Raw genomic sequence first — 21,036 nt, 5'->3', positions numbered from 1 at the left:
CATAAATGATTCTATGATTCTTGTGTTTTTCAACTCCCCATCATGGCTCTGTGAAGATGCAGAACAGTCACAAGCTTTAGACATAACCTGTAAGAACAACTACTCAATCAGGAAGTGCTGCTTTAAGAATATCAGCTACATTATAGGAATGTTCTTACCCTTTAACGGCTTATAGCAAAAAGGAGACATGCTTAACTCTGAACAAGCCCAGGAAACTTTTAAACCATTTAAGATGTTTAAGGAAGGACATCTGTATGCTGGCAATGGTTCACATCTATTGGGATTATCTCCAGCACTATGACCTGTGATCATGTAATCCTGATGGAAATGATGTGACATTTTATGAACCTAACAATTCAGGCCCTCAGGCAAGCTTAGGGAAAGCTGTAGACATGCACTCTGTATGTGTCTAGCTGCCCCCCCATTTGTACTACAGAGTGTTTGTTCTTAAAAGTGATAGGTTTAGTGGATTTTTTTCAGAAAAACATTGTCTTGTCATTGCTTGCTATCACTAAATTTCACTTGTCATTTTCCATGATGGACTTATGACATGCAGTGTGCCACCACAAGTCACCCACGTTTTCAGAAGGTGACAGGATTTTTTTTTTAGTTCCTATACTCAAATACAAACTAGCACTGTACGCTAGTAAAACTGGTTTGTACTCTAGGTATGACAGAAACTCATCACAAGTGTATAGATGCTTCAGAACGTAAAATAAATGTTTTTACAGGTACAGAAATGGATACCAAGGACACAACCAAGAATGGGGGAGAATCAGGAAAAAGTACTTCAGGCAAAGTACTAAAAAAATAACTCAAACGAAGCTACACATTCCAGACCACAATGTAAGAGAAAACTGCTTTCTTGGGTGTTTTATGGGGGGGTTGGGGGTTTTGTTTTTAAAAGGATAACTAGTTGAAAAGATTTGGAGGAACAGACAATGTAACAGGAAAAAAAACCACCCAAAGTTTCTTTCTGGAATACTAGAACAGTATTTTGCAAGCTTTTAGGGTTGTTGTGTAAAAAGACAAATTCTTAGAAAGTTGGGAGAGTCATTTCCCTTCATGTTCCACCACTGTAAAATTATGCTGTTTCCATGGTTATGGCCCACACATGGATTCCATTGTTACAGCAGTTTTTCAGAAGCTAGAATTAAAGTTTTAAGTTTTCCCATTTGAAGTTACAAAACATTCAAGACGAATGAAAGAAGGCTGAAGATAATCAATGCAGCCAGCAGGGAGGGAAGGAGAAGGAACAAATTTAAAGGACAGCTTTCCAGTAAAGAACCCACACAACATAGTTCGTCAAAAGTTTAACAGAAGATTATCACCTTTGCACATACATTGTGCTTACCAAAAAAAAGGGGGAGCTTTTACTAGTTAACACTTGCACGCATGAAAAGACTAACTTAGTGCCTAAAAAATAAAATGTTTTATTGATCTCAGGGGGATTACAGCAAGGCATTCAAAGGGAGCTTGACAGCAGCTGCAGAAGTTTTGTTCTATACAGTAATCTGCCCCAATAAACAAGATTAAATCTATTTTTAACAAGAAATCTGGCGTTTTCTTAGTCTAATAGCGACGCTATGGGTGGAGAAAAAATTTGCTGCAGTTTGTTCTCAAAGTGAAGCATAACATCTCTTTATAACACATGGGCATTTCCACAAGCATATGGCTTAGGGCATTTGCAGCCAGAGCTACAGAGAGTCTGGAATCAGTTCTCCAGTAAGACATGACAGTTTTGGATCTTAATGAGTTAAGAAATAACAGAAAACTAAGGACAGCATGCTCAGCGTGCTAAACAAACTTCCAATAAATTTACCACCACAGGCACAGAGGTAACTCTCTTAATGTAATCTTGTTGTTTCAACAAGTCTTACATGTCTTTCTAGAGAAGCAGATTATACCACCTCCAAACACTGTACTGTCTGGAGGCACAACACACTGCAAAGTGTAATTCTGGTTAAGGGTTGGGTTTTTTTGAAGAAAAAGTCAAAAAGGCTTTCCAAAACTTAGGTCAAAGAAATGTTGTTTCAAGATCTAGATTGAATAAATTATTTGTCAGAGACCAGAGCAGACACCGGGCAACAAGAATTAGCAAGCAGATAAAAACAAACATTATTTCTATCGTTACATGAGGATACGTAATTATTTTTAAACCAAAAAGACACAGAGCCTAAGGGTCTTAAACAGCAATCTAGGGGCAATGGAAAAGATGACCAAAAAAATCAGGAAAGGAAAAAAGAATAATTCTATAGCTGTATTTTATGCATTCATCTAAACTGATACAACTAATTTCTCTTGCTACGTTTCATGATAGCAGTATTTGTGTACATCCGTTCCCTCCTCCCAACCAGGCAGATGCACCAGCAGGAACAGGGAAAAATCTTTTCCCTAGCTTCTCTGCCTGCTTTGATACAGTTTTCCAGATGGAAGATAGATGGAGGATGAATTAAGATAGCAAAAAAGGTGACAACCGAGGTAGGGAAGAACCACAGGCAGAAGAAACAGCAAAAGAAAGACACACACATACACCAGGACAAAGAAACCAAAAGAGACGACTGACAAAAACTAGATTACAAAGGAAGAAAAGGGGGTAGTGGGGGAACAAGGCTGCAGACAGAAGAATTTCAGTACACAACATGAGACAGGCTTTCTTCTCCTAATTGGTTCTGTCACGTAGCCATCAGAGAGCGATGCTCAAAAGACAGTGTCGTTTGTGTAGAAGTAAAACCCCCAACACGTCTGTTCTCTGCAAAAGAACATGATCAGACAGGAGATCCAGTTGGCTTGACAGAACACAACAGGCATGCAGCTTCCATATTCCGTTTGCTGCGAGTTCCGAACGCGGCCATGACTCCTACCAGAGAAGTGAGCAATCACATAGTTTGTTTCTAATACAGTAGCATGCAAAGTCTAGCATGTGTGATTAATGGATTCTCATATCCACAAACCCACTGAAAAAACTTCAGCTTGGCATCATTAAGATTCTATCAGTCCTGAATTGCCATTTCAGACAGTATTTTGCGCCTTAATCTGCTGCTCTATTTAATCAATTTAATGCACAGTAAAAACTTGATTTGACAAAATTGAACGCATTATTTCTCTCTGCCTCTGGCATGAAACAGATTAAGACCACCAGAAATACTTGCAGAAAGATTTAAGATTCATTACATCTCAGGTAGCAGATAAACATTAGATATGCTGGAACTCTATATTCTGTAGACTAAATACTGTGTCTAAGATGTGGGGTTTTAGTTAACGCTGCAATTACCTCCCCAGCAGCTAACTCAAGCTGCACTTCCTACACAAGCCACGACTGTGATTTCTACAGTCAAAGCTCACAAAATATTATTTCATACAATAGACTCCACAGACACTAGGGAAATAGAACAAGGACAGCAAAGACAACTCTCAATTTATACATGCTTTACATCTCCTGTGTAGATTCTTGGCCAAAGCCAGGTTTGATAAATTTGTGGGTCAGAACAGAATGCATTCTAGGACCAGGTCCCTGCTGTCTCATCTGAGATAAACAGTTTACAACCCTACCCCAAAAATTATCAAGGTTCAGTTTAAACTAATTAGATTATCTACAAAAATATCAAAAAACAATGACAGAAAGCTGCCGTGTAAGAATGTTTAGAGGTCCAGAAAACAGTTTGAAGCTGAAAGTTAACTCATGCTACAGAAGACACATCTAAAGTCAGGCCTGTCTGGCAGCCCCAGAGCTGGCGGTACCCACATGGTCCTGGGGCGAGACTGGAGCTGGTTCTCCAAGAAGCAGCTCTTCTCATCCCAGGGCCAAGGCTACAGCACGACAGCACTATTTGTGCTGTGAAACGAACACTTCTGCCTTCAGGGCTGTCAAACCAATTTTCCTCACAAATAACTAACAAGGCAATTTTAAGGGCAGCAGCAGGGAAAGGAATCCTGACAAAGTGCTGTTCTCAAAACATGCTCATTACTTTCTTAGCTGGAAAATCACTAAGTGCCTTAGCCACACCAGCTTACCTTATACTGACAAATATTTGAGTACTACAGAGTATTACAGGTATATTTAAAAATAGATTAAGTCTATCATGATTTTGTATCTAGACATGACTTTTTAGAAAAAAACTAGTATTTTTCCAATACAAAATGCATCTATTAAAAGGCAGTCTGGACTTTACTATTTCTGATGATGGCGGTAAGAAACGGTGTTGTTTTACTTGAAAAAGTACATAGTCAAATATTTCAGTAACAGCTTTTTCCATTTATGCAAAGAGATCATATAGCATGTACACTCGTACAATTACATCTTACTTGAACTTGCTTTATTCATAGATAAAACGCAATCCTAATGCTGAATACATACACTGCCAATGGGTTACCTGTTAAGGACTCACCATACAAGTTAGCTGTAGCACACACTGGCAGAAATAAAGAAAATCATGATGTAGTCCTTTAAGAATAAACTGAAAAGGGCCATAAAGATCCTAATTACATAAGCGTATTGGTACAGCTCTGTGTAGGTTGGACTCAGTGAACTAATATTTTCTGTGCAAAGAATTCAAGACCACAAAGGAGCATACAGAAGAGATGCGTGCTTTAGCCTCAGCAATCAGTGCTAGGAGGCAGTAAAACATAAATCTTTTGTACCACAATGTAATCTGTAGGAAATTACAGCAACAATAAAAGCCTGAACCAAGAAAAAACACTGTTAAGCTTTTTAAACTCTTCACTGATATTGTAGTTTGTTATCCCGTCATTCCACGTGCCTGAAAAACCAGTGCCAGCTCACCTCTTGTTCTTTCAAACAAGAGTAAATTATTCTCTAAAAAGCTTTTCCTTTTCTTATCGTTTATTGGGCACAGAAGGAAAGATCAGAAAAAAAAAAAAGCTACCCAGCTCCTGATCCAACTTGGACAAAGTCAGATGCCACCAAATCCAACAAGAGAAGAACAAAGTATTAAACTTGGTCACAGTGATTATCTAGAACTGAACTGACAGTTGTTTCACACACTTTCAACCTCAGTAACATGAAGGTGAACATTTTTTAATTACACTATGATCTAGTATTCAGTTTCTCATGTATGAAGTGTCAGATAGCCCCCCAATGCACAAAGTTATTTAGAATACACTGTAATAGTACCCTTTATCTCCCATAATGTGCAGAATATGTACACAATGCTTACTAAAAATGAATCTAAATATTAAACAACATTAATTTCAAAAAATCTCTTTTCACCAGTCTTCCCTCTCTGAATTGCTGGTGAAGGAATCCTAAAACTCACCCTCAAAAAATAATCATTAGAGTTCAAGCTTGAAGCATAAATGAGAAAGAAAATGGCTTAAGTTCCAAATTAAAAATCTTATTCAAATTTCCAGTAATTATTACAAAGAGACTCATTTTCAGTGCAAGCTGTTTCGAGATCTAAACAGGTTCAGAGTAGATGTTAATTTAAATTTGCTCAAAAACATTAAAGTAATTCTGGCACAAAATCATCCAGCTACTGCACAAGGATGCCAGTATTTCAGGAACTTCTGAACAGATATATTTTCTGCTGATATGCAGAAAGAAATCAAATTAAAGAACTGTAGGGTGTACTTATTCCAGTGTCAGCTCTGGTACAGTGAATATTTATTTTGTCATTCTGCAAATTAAGCATTTGTGACAGTACAAAGGAATTTTGGGATGCATATGCTAACAACATGTCACAGAACTGGAGTTGAAATAATTTCTACTTTGTATTTGTCTGCTGCAGCCCCACATAAGAAGAAATGTACAAGTTCTTAATAACAGGACACAGAGCTCAGAGCAAACTGGAGGAAAACCCAAAGAATGAAAGAATTCCTTCCAGTCTAAATGACAGGGATGTTAACCCTGCTGCCACATGAACGCAATTTAAGGAAGTCTATTTATCTCCTTTCTCCTAATTCTTGAATCAGAGCAGCAACGTGAGGCTGGAAGGAAACCTATGGAGTGTGTCTCCTTGTCTATAGCTAAGAGAAAAAACACAGAAATCCTCTAGAAAAATTTGGGGTAAACTGGGCAACTATGACCTCCAGAAAACAGAGCAGTAACTTTTATATCACAGCAACAGATCTGGCTGGACTAGGTCTGTCAGTGGCATAAAGCATTCCTCAGTAACCCAGAAAGGCTGCAATCAGTGAATCAGAGAATGGGTTGGGTTGGGAGGGACCCTTCAAGATCATCTAAGTCCAACCCCCCTGATGTGGGCAGGGGCAACTTTCACTAGATCAGACTGCTCGAAGCCTTGGACCAGCCAGACTTCCAGCAATGGGGTATCCACAACTCTGGGCAACCTGTTCCAGTGTCTCACCACCCTCACAGTAAGTGTCTCCTCTATACCCAATCTAAATCTACTGTCTTTTGAGTTTAAAATCATTGCCCCTTGTCCTGTCACTACAGGCCCTGGTAAAAAGGTCTCTCTCTGACCTTCTCATAAGCCCCCTTTCTATACAGAAAGGCCGCTATAAGGTCTCCCTGGAGCCTTCTCTCCTCCAGGCTGAACAACCCCACCTCTCTCAGCCTGTCCTCACTGAAGAGGTTCCATCCCTCTGACCGTTTTTGTGGCCTCCTCTGGACCCGCTCGAGCAGGTCCACAACTTTCCAGTGCTGAGGACCCCAGAGCTGGACACAGTGCTCCAGGGGGGTCTCACAACAGCGGAATAGAGGGGCAGAATCTCCTCCCTCTACCTGCTGGCCACACTTCTTTGGATGCAGCCCAGGATACAGTTGGCCTTCTGGGCTGCAAACACACACTGGTCAAATGTACAATCTTTTAGAGCAGACTCACACTATAAAACATTTTTTTCCATAGCTAGAAACCTGTATCTGCTACTGCTCTTGAAGTACCAGACACAGTCCTAAGGCTTTCCCCTCCTGAGTTCTTCCAAAACTGGAACTCTAGACACCATTAATTCCTCCTGCAATCCCATTTAGCCATATGAATCCCATTCCCTTACTGGATGTTTTTATAAGTTTTCAGACTTATTCTTACCTCAGCAGCTACAAAGATCACTTTGCTTTTTACAGTACAAAGGAAAACTGAAGGCAAGTCCAGAAACCTTCTGAATTTAAAAAGCAAGACTAAGATGCAAATGAATGGCACAGCATGGTATACCCAAGGCTATCCAAGATCACAAGACTGCCTTACATGCCTCAACACTATTTTACCTTCTTAAAAATCTTAACATACTTAATACATTGTCTTGAAATACCGATTTCTTTTTTAAACATCAAGAAACTTTTCTGAGTAGATTAACAAAGCATTATTTACCACACACTCCACAGCATCACAGTGTTCAGAACAACTCTGAGCAAGGAGAAGGCACAACCACCAGTGTGGCCCCTTTACTCCAATGTACCTGTACACCAGCACACCCTTCATAAAACTCATCCGACCTGCCATTTCCTGCCTCCTGACAGCCATTCTGACTAACCCCTGAGCCCCAACCCCACCTCCTTGCTATCAGTTGGCAAGAACCATCACAGTGCTCTGGATGGTTCGAAGTTCCACATGTACCAGTTTGGGGGACACCATGTGGGGATGCTGATGTCAACAGCCTGAAATCAGCAGCTCTGTTCAGCTGGGGTTTGAAGGTTCTGCTTCCGTGCTGAATTTGGTAGGAATCAGCTTATGGTCAAAAAAGTGTGGAGAAAAAGATAACAAAGAAGTGATATGCAGAACAAGTCTAATTATTTAGGAAAGCAAGGTAACAGAGAATACTGTCATTAAGAACATGACCACAGAGAGAAGGGAAGTGTGATGTCACAGATGGTGGCTTGCAGTGGTTTCATCCTGTCCAAGGAGGTTTCTGTGCAGGGAAGAATGGCATCACCTGGCCCAAACTATCTCTTACAGACAACATACACGAGAAGGTTTATCCCAACCATGTATGATTGCAGTACACTAGCTAAAACTCATTTAGGCCACCTCAGAAAAAGTAATATTGAAGAACGATAGATGTCAGGTTTTTCCCACATAGACTTTTCTAATGAAGACATCAGACAATGTTAACAGGTTCGGCAATTACAGCTCTAAAATTTAAAGCCTACAAATTAATTAACCAATATTTCAAAAAATCATGAAGTGCAGTTTTGAGGCTAGGCAGACAGCAGTGACTTGCCTTGACTCATCCTGAGGCCTCTTTCCAAACCACTCACATGAATGCAAGAACATCCAAGTTTTACCTTTCTGACCCGTCCTACGTCCAGAACATCTATTTCTGAAAACTTTGAAGACAAATACTATCTTGTTTGACTTCTTAAAAAGTTAATACTAAGAGAACATAAAGTTCCAACTCCTCCATCTCTTCCTCAAAGTACAAAAATACCAAGCTAGACTGAGAAGGTAAGGACTAAGATTTAGTCTTTGCAGGACTTAACTCCCCATTTTCTCCTCAGCCTCTAGCCCACATCCTAAAACTAAAGCCATTCAAAGCGCAAATACGTTGCTTTTGCAGTTGAGGTAAATCCATATAGTAGTTTTGTCACAAAATGGTTCCAATGACCTGTGTTCCCTTCCATTCACATTAATGGACACCTTGTCTCTTTAGAAACTGCTCTCCCTCCTGACAACAGCTTTTTTAATGACATCCCAAAGACAGAAGAACAAACAAGAAACCTTCAACTCTACCTGCTGAAGAGTTAAAGACAACTTCACTGTGTTATAACTTTTCTCAGCTCATCATCAGTCAGAGACAAGACTTCCATGTAGTAAGCAGCTCTTTTCAACTGGTGAACTCAATAGCTGCCCTCTACGAAAGAGTTCCTGGTGGGCTTTTAAACTTTACATTATGACAAAGACCAGAAACCTGGTGGACCTCCATCCCAACACCCTTTAAAGATAGGTATGTTAATAAATGAAAGGCAATCAATTGCAACGTTGAGTAAGAACACACACCCAAATGTTTTTAAGTAGCATAAAATATTAAAAATAACTCATATGGCCTCATACAACAGCCACAAAGTCTTTTTTTTTTTTTTAGGGACAAAATACTCTCATTCAAGTAAACCATGACAGATGATGAAATTTAATTCACATGTATAAATTGTGAGAATAAGCTAGCAGAAAACGATGTTGGGAACATTCATGGACTGGGTTACAGCCCTGATTACTGCCAAAATACCAACGCTTGTGACTGAAAGCTCCAGAAAACTGGAGGCCTGACTTTTGGGGTTTTGGGAAACTGAATGCCATGAGACAGACAGTGTGAATGATAAGCGTGGAATTTCTGAACATGTTACGTGCAAATAACGTTACTTTCGTATTAGAAAACTTGGTAGCAGTGGCTTATTTCTTCTTACTTTGTTCTATCCTCATTTTTCCATCATTTACAACCATTTCAAGCTTAACTTGCACAGCAGAACTAGCTAGTCTCAAGTCCGTGAGACGAGTTAGTATGTGAACCACATATGTAAAATCTACAGTAATTTGTAATTCAGATGCCTTGCTTTCAGAACCACCTTGTGTTAAAGTATGGAGTTGGAGATCAATTAACCACAACTCAGAAGTGCCCTGAAGCTTAAAAACCAGCAATGCACAAATCAATATTTAATTAGTAGTCAGTGCAGGAGCTAAGAATATAACAGAAGTTATCTACAAAGTGTATATATTATAAACCACAAAGTGAAATAAATATCAATGTGCACTACCCACAGCGTCAGCAATTAAATACTACTAATATTTCAATGTAATTTTTTAAATATATCCTGCTTTTGACAAGAATTTGGGAACAATCACCCTATTTAGGCTACAAATGGCACTTATGTGCCATTATCTGGATAACCCAAAATTCCAAAATCAAATTTTTTCCACATATTTCTTTTTCTACGGCAGGGAATAAAGTAGGCTTGGAGAGGTTTCCTTGTCCTTGAGCTGCTCACATCCCTGAGTGTTTCCCTCTTTAAATTTCTGCATTCTTCAGAAATTTGAGATAAGGCAGACAAATCAAGGTGTATCTTAGCTTCAACACAGATTTTAGGCAATTTTAACAATACAACAAAGGAGTAAAAATAAGAAAATGCAAAGTTACCAGGTTTTCCTGAACAGACTGCATATGGTCTCAACTAGTCACCAGATCAGCTATATAGAAAACATGGTTACTGAAGAGATGAAACCCAATATTAACTAAAATGTGCCAACTTGCAGAAACTCTGCATTGCTGCCACTTAAGAGGACTGAGAAAAATAATAGTTCTACCATTCCCAAAAGCAACAAGTCTTTTGTTCAGTTTCTATAATCTTCTATAAATTGACTATAACTTCTACAAGAGCAAAAATTCTAGACTCGAGGCCAAGCTTTGGGCCTTCCCTTTAAACTACGTTTCAAATATTCACAGGTTCCCACTAACGTCTCTTGAAAAATTAACTTGAAAAAAAGAGGAAAAGAGTTTGTACTGAAGAGACAAATTTTAAGTAAACCCTACCAAACTCACCCAAATAACCCAGAAAATCTTCCTTAGAAAAATATTTTACAGTTCAAATGCAAATCAAGGGATTAAATATTTTCTCTAAAAATACAAACAAGGTGAGGAGCTTGAATAAAGATGGGTTTTTAGTCTTGTTCTTGAAAACTGATGAGCCTTCTGATTGAATGCAACCCTCCCTCCCACCTTAACAGTTTCACACTTTGCCCACTAAGAATAAGGGGATGCACAACTTGCATTAGAAAAGCATTAGATACTAAAAGAATAATTAACTCTGTATTTGTGCATTTCAGCTGATTTTTAAACCCATGATGCTCCCCTGAATGTGGCTATCACAAATTTTCTTTTATGACGACACCTTCAAGTGGGAGGTTTAGTTAGAAAAGCTAAAACAGCATCTTCTGACCCATATTACTCATACTGCCTGTACACAGTTACTGCAGTGATGGCAGCAGCGTTCTGTGCAGGTTTTTCTGCTGTCATCACTATGGATACAGAGACCATCAGTATATTAAGCAATATAACTTAGAGTTTTCCTTTCCTTCTCTTTTCCAGGGGAGAGTTGCATTTATTTTACATCTCCAAAGCTGTTTGTTATGAAAAGCAACATCCAAAATATTAATTTATTGTATTACTATCAGGATTCAGTCATTTTTATGTCAGTGGGACTTTGGATTTAGTACAGAACTCTTAACTCTTATATCCTGTTCCTTCAGGAAGGATAAGAGTAACTGGTGAAAGATTCACACCATATACATATGTTTACACACACCCCAAGCAAATCTTCCAGGTAGCTTTGGCTTGGCTTCTCTTCAAACCTTATGAACAGGAAATCTCTCAATCAAAGCCCAGATTTCACCATCACCACCACCAGATGTCCCATTCTTCATTGACTACCTACATCTACACAAGCGGGCCTCTTAAAATAAAAAAACATTAAAAAAAAAGAAAAAGTCACCCAAAAAAAGCTTCCCCCCCCCCCCAACCACCTTCATGCAGGGTCACATCTGTTTAGGACTTAGCACAGAGCTAGAAGCACAAGGCTCTGGCTGAATACAAATATAACCTGTGCTCAGGATATTTTTTTAAGGTATCAAAGAAGGATTAATGCATAGCCCCTAATACCACCCAAAACAGAGGTTCAAGTTAATATCCTGTTTGCTTGTCTGTTTTTCAAAATTAAAAAAAAATTATGCAAATGCTTCTAAGGTAAATTATTCACCACAATAAGAGCTCAACTCCAATTTAGATGTAAGGTGATTTTTGTAAGAGCTAGCATACATTAAAGGCAGAGAAGTACAACCTGAATTGTTCTGCTTAAAATAACTATGATGCAACACAGTTCAGACTCCCAGGAATATTACCACTAGGCAAAACTACACAAAGAGACTTCCAGAAACAGGAGAAAGTTAAAGCACACTGAATATTATACTATGAGAAAAAAACCTTCCACTCCTTTTGGACACTGTTCTTGTAGAGATCGTTTAGACTAGAGGAACAGGCCGAAAGGAAGAACTCAATGATCACAGCTGCCTCAGTTCCTCTGGACCTTAACACCTACTATGATTCTGCCAAGCTTTTATCATCCTATCCTGAAAGTTAAACTGAGTAGACTGATCCTGAAAGAGGGAAATGACAACACAACCACCTGCTTACAACACATACAAAGAGAACCTGGAATGCCAAACTTCCCTGGAATGCAAACATGCCTGTTGACAACCATCACTTTTTAAGTGCCCTTTTCCTTTCCACATTCTAAATATGATTTTATTTAAATAAGAAATGACCTTTTATTTTTCAGTGGGAATCTTGGTTAGCACTTTAAAGACAAACCTTCCACGACACAGCTGGGAGCGGACTGTGTTACAATATATCTTCCACATGTTGTTAAAGGGCAGTATTTCAGTGATACCTGAAACAGCTATTAATAACTTCTGGTAGGTGATCAGGGCTCCCTCTTGGTACAGAGCATTATAACTCATTTAATGCATTCATTTATGGGTGCAATTATAGACTCGTATCGCCTTCTCATGCCCTCTTCATCCTCCTTAATAAAGAAACAGTGTCCAAGCTGCCTTTGTCCAGATTCTTGCCCAGGGAATTCAAGTTGCCTGCTTTACTTATTGCCACAGGAACAAAAAAAAAAAAGTACTGATTCATAACTACCAGTAAGAATGAACAAAAGAAATCACATCACTTCTGACAGTCATCTACTCTATACCCAAGATAGCAGTATATGTGGACAGTACACAATATAATCAAAAATCAACCACCATTCCTGCCAATTCCTGCTACTGTAAATGGATTTAATGAAATTCAAGCACATGAAAACACAGCATTATTTCCAAAACTTAATAGTTCCAAACGAAAATGGCAACTAAAGAATTATGATGCATTAGGAAGACTAACACAACTCAAGGTTTCAGACAAAAGAATCAACAAACCAAATTATCTACAAGCGTCTAGACATAAAGGGGAGTCAGGCTGAAAGGATATATTCTGGCTGTTCACACATAACCAGTAATGCGTCTTACAAACACATGAGAAGGAAAGACATCCTATCAGAGGCTTCTAACACTGTATTGCATGATTTTCTATCAGCTTTACAACTAAGAATAACACACCTTGCATTTACAAAATGAGATTACTAGCAAGACAATATCACAGAAAATCTGGAGGGTTTAGTGAATCAAAAATTAACAAGAACTATTCAGACTAATGAAAGAAGGGGAAAAAAATCAATAAAATACTAATATTATGGCAAGATTAGTGGGCAAGGTGTGCCAGACATAAGGAAGACAAGTAACCTTTTCACTTTATACACTGCTGACAAGGGTTAAGCTAGAGTATCAGGTCCCATTTTGAGCACAGCACAATATTTATAAGTCCTGAATTTCCTGAGGAGTGAAATTCCCTGCATCCCAGGCACTGCTAATTAAAACATGTTTCAGGAAGTGCACTCAAGACTGCTTCTCTTCAGAGGAAGTTCTCCATGAACGTCTGCCAGGAAACAACCCTGATCTTTCCTTTGCTACAGCACACACAAACCAACCTTGGCAACCCGTCACTGGCTGGTCCTGCTGCCTATCATGCTGGCTAGTATTTTTTCCACAGCATTTTATGACTTGTCATTATGTTTGTATCCACTAATTTTCCTTCTTTCATAAGGACATTCATTGCAACCTTATCTACAACTCCAACTCAAGATTCTACACCAGTAACAACCACTATCACAAAGGTTAACAGGAAGTCTGGCAAGCCTAACCTAGCTTACGGGTAAAAATTGAACTTTTCAAGCCTTGAAAAGACTATGGTCTGGTTCAAGTTTTGGTCTTTTTGATGCTCTCAAAATTCTTCAAGTTGCTTTTTTATGAGCAGGAAGGTAACAGCGTTTTCAAGGTGCAAGACTGATGTGGAGTTGATTCACAAAGTATCTGAAATCTGGACATAGTGGAAAGTTAAGAAGTCCACCACCTAGCAGTGAGGAGCACATTATCACAATTTTGTACAAGAATGGTCTTTGTGAATGAATCAGAATATCCTGCTGCTTTTAGAAACTTTCCTAGCCCAGCGTTAAACAGACTTGTGCATTTCCTGCAGCAAATAACAGGCAGTACAGATTGTAACCCATTAACCAAAATACAGGATCACAGGAGAGTTATACATTACCAACGAGCAAGTGACGGTTCTCACAGAAACAGAGCTACAGCAAACTTTACTGCAAATAGAGCCCTGCATTCCCAAAAGCTCTAAGTCTATTTTTAGAGAAGTGATAAATACTTTAGTGGGATGTAACAGAATAGCCGTAGTGAAACAGAATTGGTTTTGCTTTTTAGACCAATAAAATGAGTTGCATTCACCTTCATTACAATTATAAATAAGAGCCTACCACCGTAACAGCTAGAAACACATGTACAGGCATGCTTGACTTCAGACACAGGAACTACTCTTACTGATTTGAACACGTCAACATGCTGGCACAAATCTCAACAGGTATGTATCTGCAGGGCTGGGACAAAAGAAAAAATTAGTTGCCCCAAGACAAGAAGAGCGTATTCTGTAAAAAGGTCTCGACATTTCCAAGCTGAAACAATGCTGCAAGGATACAGGCTAATGTCCTGATGTATGGGGAAAAGCTTCATGGATATCTAACCCAGTCAATCGTTCAGAAATCTGAAATATAAGCAGCCTGGCAAGTAGGAGCAGCAGCATGACATGGCTATTTCTGGCATCATCAGAATGTACTGCTACAGATCCATCCAAGTCGTATTACAAAGGAGTACTATTTACAGAGTCAAACTTTGTTTTCTGCTTTGTATTTCCCTATTTGCATTTATCAGAAGGGCTAGCAACCAAAACAAATTTGTTTGGGTATACAGAAGACCTCTGGCACCTCCAGGTTTTAGAAGACTAAAACCCTACTTCATTCTATCTCAGTAACATATTCCAAGATAATCCAGGCAGGCTGTGGTTTTATTAAACTCCACTGAGGGGATAAGACAATTAAGAAGAGTATCACAAGCACTGAAATTTATTTCCCCCAGTCCACTTACTTCTATGTAAAAGACAACAGTTGCCTGGGGCCAGGCTGAAGAACAACAGCTATGCCAAGCAAAGGCCAGGACAGAGTCCAGGAAGGCACCACATGGCATGGTTTGTGATCCTTACATTCAAGCTCATTGTTTTTAAAACGCTAGTGATGCCTGCCAGTACACAGAGCCCTTCACAGCAAGGACCCAGCCAGAGAGAAGAATGTGTTCTGCACTGAATCGCTGGTGAACTCACACACACTTGTGAACCCAGCCTGCTCAGAAGAAGTTGAAGTTCACTATAACCTTGCTGGAAAAGTAAATCTTTCTCCACTGACCCAAAAGTCCAGAATCATAAACCAGATAGCAAGCCCAACAAAATTCCACTTTCGGAAGCCAGGAGGAGCTATGAGCACATAGGTGTTATTGGCAAGAAGCAATATAAATTAATTATCTCGACACTTAAGAATAGAGTGCTTATTCTTTACAGTTTTAAGTACAAACTGAAATCTTTTGAAACAGATTTTGTATCAAGGGAAAAGCACTGAACGTATTAAAACAAGATTACAAGCATAACATCCAAAATACACGGAAATCACAGATCTTGAAAGCTTTCATCAGGAAAGCGTTTCTCACTGTAAGAGATAAAAAGGAACATTAATTTATCCATCTACCACACTGTTTTTAAATGAGTGCTATGTTGGATACAAGGTTGTTCATTAAATACTAGTTTAATTTCAGCTGAAATAAAACCATGAAGTTGGAAAGCATCTGATGTCACTTGCTGTAGGGATACACAATCAGAACATCATCTTTGGGAAGCTGCTTCTCAGGTGGAAATGCTAGCAGCACCTGCTGCCAATGGCTGACATCTTGGAAAACACACACACAATGAACACACGTACAATTACGCACCAATTCAGTGCATAAAGACTGGCCTGAGGAGTAAATCAGAATTATAAAGCTAAACAGAACTGTTGCTCATGATCCCTCCCTATTGATACACATGTTCCGCATTCACTAATAAATAAATAAATCAGAGTAAATAATCAGCATTAGTAAGACAAAGAATACTTTATGAGCTGAAGCAACTAAGTGTCATCCATGTATTCAGGGTTTCTGGATGATGTTAGCAGAGTCATTTAGTCAAGTTTTGCACAATCACCATGCTTTTTCTCTTTTGTGGACACATGCCTGGATACCTGGGAGGTTAAACACAGAACTGCCAAGTACTTTCAGGTGCTATTCAAATCAGTAAGAGATCTGCTTTGAGTGCAAATTTCAAATGTTCCAACAAAAACCGGCATGTCTGTGCAGGGTCCTAAAATTGAAACCTTTGATCCTAAGTTCTGTGACTCCATCCAATACAGATACTAATGCCACTGTAAGATGAACAGGTAAAGCCAGCACTACCATGGCAAGCTTTACAGGAAAAATCCAGCTTGTAAGACAAGGGCTTGAAGAGTGCAGTGAATACACAAGTATATTTTTGGTACCAAACAAGGTAGTGGTTCTGTGGAACAAAGTACATGACATAACATCACATAACAAAAAGACTATCGTAATTCACATGAGAGCTTACATTTTTGCAATATGAATACAAGACTTACAATAACAGTTTATAAAGCACCTGGGTAAACAAGAGATTCAGACAATTTTTCTGTTATTTCCACTGGAACTGTCATTCCAGTAAAAAAATACAAATACTTCAAATGTAAACCTGACAAGTCAGAAGTACTCGCAATTTACATTGAAGATCTTCTGCTGTTTCTTCTTACTTGCCATTATATTTCACAGTTTTGTTATTCACAGGGCTGGTTTTCTATAGTCTTATCTAGGAAGGTACTGCAAGATATTTACCTAACAAACTAATAAATACTTAGTTGTCATGGGTTTACCAGGATATGACTCACTTCAGCCTTTTACAAACCATGTATTCCAAAGAACAAACGGCTTCAGTTCACAAAACATACAAGTGTGCTTTTTTGCCTATGACATCACAACAGTCATAGCTGTTCTTTTTAAAAGGTCAAACAAAATGAAAGGAAGCATTAAAAAACCCTGAAATCATAGGTCTGATTTATAGGTTTTTATAGATGATAAACTGAAAGGGGGGGGGGGGGGCAGCCTGTTTTGTGTCCCCCTCCTTGTTTTCTGGATTTCGCACACTATTAGTTTTCCATGTTCAGCAAATATTTTTAAAATGTCAGGGTTTCCATCTGAATCACAATTCAGAAATAACACAATACATAAGGCAACAAATTTTAGTCTTAATTGAGAAAAGTATCAGTATTTGTGCTTTTAAATCAAACTGAAGTACTTCGGGGGTTTTCCAGTTTGGGTGACAAAACTGAAAGCTACTGGGTTTTAAACCACTCATTCCTTGCAGTGGTGAAAGTAGATGGAATTCCTTGGAAAAAACTAACTGTATAATGCAAACAAATATCACCACATACCAAAAAAGGGAAGGGAGAAATCAGAAAGGAGAAGCAATTAGCAAATAAACTTGAAAACTTAAGTTTAAAAAAAAGGCTGACTAACAGCCAGACCACTCCAAGTAAGAAGCAAAAAAACCTACTGAAGAATAAAGACATCTACCCCTGCAAACGTAGACAGTCAGGAGATGTTAAGTGACACTCTGCTGTTTCCTGAAGGTGAAAATATGGAGAGGTCCTGGAGAGACAATGCTCTGAAGTTGAACTGTTAAAGAGAGCTGTCTGAAATCCCATCAGGGGCCTAGTCCACGTAAAATGCTAGCAGCCACATCTCCTGTTGTTCTCAAGTGCATTACAGCCCAGGCTAGGAGAATGTTAACATAATCTATGAACAGGTGATATAAAAGTTTTAAATAAGGCTCTCCACGTCAGAAAGTTAGACAGAGAAGCAGTCTTGAAGTAGCAGGAAATTAATTTTGTTACCTGCCAAAGCCTAAGCGATAGAAAAAAAATATCTAATACAGGCTCCCAAACCACCAACCACAGGGAAGGCTGCAGAAAGGAATAATACACCCCACAAACCAGAAAATGAAAAAAAAAAAAGTATCCAATAAGTTTTTCTAGCCACGCTCAAATATAAGAATATTCCAAACATCCATATATGTTAGCAGCAATAAAAGCACAAGTCAGAAATAACAAGTATACTGTGTAATAAAACTGAAGTTTACAAATATAACCATTCACTCTGGGAAAAGAGAGGGCCACAAGGAACCAGAAAAATAGGAGACCAGAAATAGATTCCTGTAATACAAAGAATACTGCGGTTACCCAACTTCTCTACTCTTGCTTTTAGCTAAACTACTTAAGACTAGGCCAAGTGCCTCCTACAGTGAAGATTTTAAGACAATTTTTACATACTAGAGAAAAGCAGAATATGAGACTATCATTAACATTTTGCTCCAAAACCAGTATATGGCTCTGATCAGACAATTTTCAGCTAAGTAGTTTTTGTAAGCTGTTTTCTCACCTACCAATTCCTCCCATGCAGGATAAATTACTTGCTGCACAGGTCTACCCACCTCTGTACTCCTCAGGCTGAACTGAAGTGCCCTAAGTGGGATGTCAAGAGAAAGGCCAGTTCTAGGAAGCTCAAGGAGAAAGACAAACCAAGAAATTCTGTTTTAACACCCACTGTTTAAAAAAATCAAGATTTTCAACAGTAATTACAAGGAAAAAACAATAAAAATAACCTCAACTTGAACCATTTTACCCAGAATAAAACCCTGTGTAAAACTGAAATCATTAACTGTTCCACAAACCTTAAGTAGGCTTTCCAGGTCTCAGCAGCAGGTGCTCAAACTGGGATGAAACATGAAATCTGAAATGAATATTTAGAATTGATTAGGATATTTTCTTGACCTTATGTCAAAGTAGTCAAATATCCAACAAACTTAAAAGCAAATAACCGATATTCTTACTATCAAGACAAGATAACCTTCCAATGGAATACACTGCAGTACATACCTTACTTTACAAGTGCAGATTATTTAGCTGTAAATCCTTGGGGGGTGGGGAGGGGACATGCAGAAGGAAGTTTGTGGAAGTAGAAGCCAGGTTACGTCAGCTTACGTTTGACTTCAAAATAGATACCTTAAAGTTGTCAGCAATCCTGCAAGTCTCATGAAAGTAAACTAAAAATTTCACGAGTTGTACGGTCTTGGTATTTTGAAGGAGAAGGGTTAAAGGAGGATTCTGTATAGCTAACATACATTTAATGGCAACAACAATTCAGTAAGTACTGAAAACCCCGACAAGTGATTCAAAATGTTAGCAGCATCCATATCCAGAATTAGAAAGAGTGCTTCCCTGGGAAAAAAAAAAAAAAAAAAGCGTGTGGGAGGAACTAGTGAAATGCATTTACTGCCTCAGAGTATGTGCATCATAGGACAGCCAAGCCACTTTTTAGCTGAAGTGACAAATACATACAGATATAGCTCACCACACACACTTAACACCACAGGTCTTTCTGGACAGTGTTTTTTTTCCTTAAAGGCAATGATCTATCCGAAAGAACTCCAGAGTTCAGTAACCTACAGTTGGTTTTGCTACCTCGCTATTGTTTTTGCTCTTTTGCATCTCAAACAAATATATACTGTAAGGACAAAGGCAGTACCAGCAGAAAGCCCAACCTTACATATTAAGCACTTAGAAATCAATTTTTAAGAACTGTTTCTGAACCTTTATTCACCTTCGCTACTTTTTTCCCCACACACACAAAGGCCACCAAAAGATTTCCACAAGAAAAAAGACACTGATGAGATAAAGTAACACAAAAAAGTTGACAGAAATTGTATAAAGATTTTTTTTAAGCATTCATCTAAGCTATAATAAACTGAAAAAACAGGAAAACCAAAATACTTAAAATTTCTACATGAAAGCCACAGAAATGAGCCTCAGACACTCACCTGCAACACACATCCATACCATTGGGAAAAATATCACAGAGAAACTTAAACTGCTTTTATGGTGGCATGCAAAAGGAATGGCACTGTCTCGAAATACTAATTTTAAACTTAACACAGAATCTGTTGAGTCAGCTGGCTGTTCCATTATCTCTACCAGACTGAGTGGCAAATGACAGCTTTCCCCAGAATCATGTCTGTTATGAATATTATAGAATTAGTCGTGATTTGGGACAATTCGTGAAAACATCAACAATTAACACAATGGGAATGACATCATGACAAGTCCTTTATGAAAAAGGAAATCGCTCATGAGACTGTTTCTCAGGTTGATAAACCCATGCAGTTATTGATTTAAAGATGTTTTCTGATATGGCAAAAGCTACTTTTAATTTCCAAGGTTGATCATAATGACCTTTCCCCATTCTGGGAAGTTACATCAACAGCACCCTTAACGCATTTGTTAAATAATTGTCTGTCATATCACGGGACTTACTCAAATAGAAAATCAAAAAGGAAGCACAACTACTAGAAAAATATTACTTTAATTGCTTAGGTATCAATAATGCCAAAACTTTAAAGCATGTTAAATTTTCCACACAAGTTGTCGCACCAATTTTCAACGGAAATACCCGTGTGTGTAGAATCCCGTGTAGAAACACTATCGTGATTTGATGTTGGAGGGCAACCCTAGAGCACAGATAAAGGGGCTCCCTTTTGGTCATTAGCTACTAAAGGAGTAATGCAGTCAGAGACCACCCACACACAGGATCCTTTCGTCTCCCTTACGCTGACAGCCACTTCCAGCCATACCTTCCCAAGATTTGTTTTCACAGGCTACTTACTGATTTACTTCATCAATTACTTAGGAAGCAAGTTTGACCAGTTGTTAATACATCTTAAAACATCTAACCCTACCTGGTTTTCAGTTAAAAGATAGAGCATCTGACTTGTAGATCTAAACCTCCATATACACCGTCTGAAATCTCAAGTTTTGTCTTCCAGTATCATTCCATTCCCTCTCCAGTTTGACTTCTTCATCAAGCATACCACCGAAGACATAAGCCAATTACTCGCAACCAAGTATAAAAGTCTTAAAATACCTCTAGATGTGGAGATCGTTTCTCAGCTTCCTTATGTTTTCAGCTACCTTTAAAGCTCTTCAATCGTGTT

The 21,036-nt window shown here is 38.6% G+C and overlaps 1 protein-coding gene across 3 annotated transcripts in view; it reads right to left on the bottom strand.

Moving 5' to 3' along the window:
• Window positions 1-21,036, bottom strand: part of PTK2 (protein tyrosine kinase 2) — a 227,170-nt gene that overhangs the window by 193,440 nt on the left and 12,694 nt on the right. The window contains exon 2 of one of the 3 annotated variants that reach the window (XM_074898370.1): window positions 18,721-18,779. The exons of the other annotated variants lie outside the window; for them this stretch is intronic. The gene's annotated coding sequence lies outside the window, so the exon portion shown is untranslated. The remainder of the gene's footprint in view (window positions 1-18,720; window positions 18,780-21,036) is intronic. 3 annotated transcript variants of the gene reach the window in all.

This window comes from Athene noctua, chromosome 2 (genome assembly GCF_965140245.1).
Source record: "Athene noctua chromosome 2, bAthNoc1.hap1.1, whole genome shotgun sequence".
Lineage (NCBI taxonomy): Eukaryota > Metazoa > Chordata > Aves > Strigiformes > Strigidae > Athene > Athene noctua.
The sequence above is the reverse complement of the archived record's forward strand: the minus strand, read 5'-3'. Positions and strand labels throughout refer to the sequence as shown.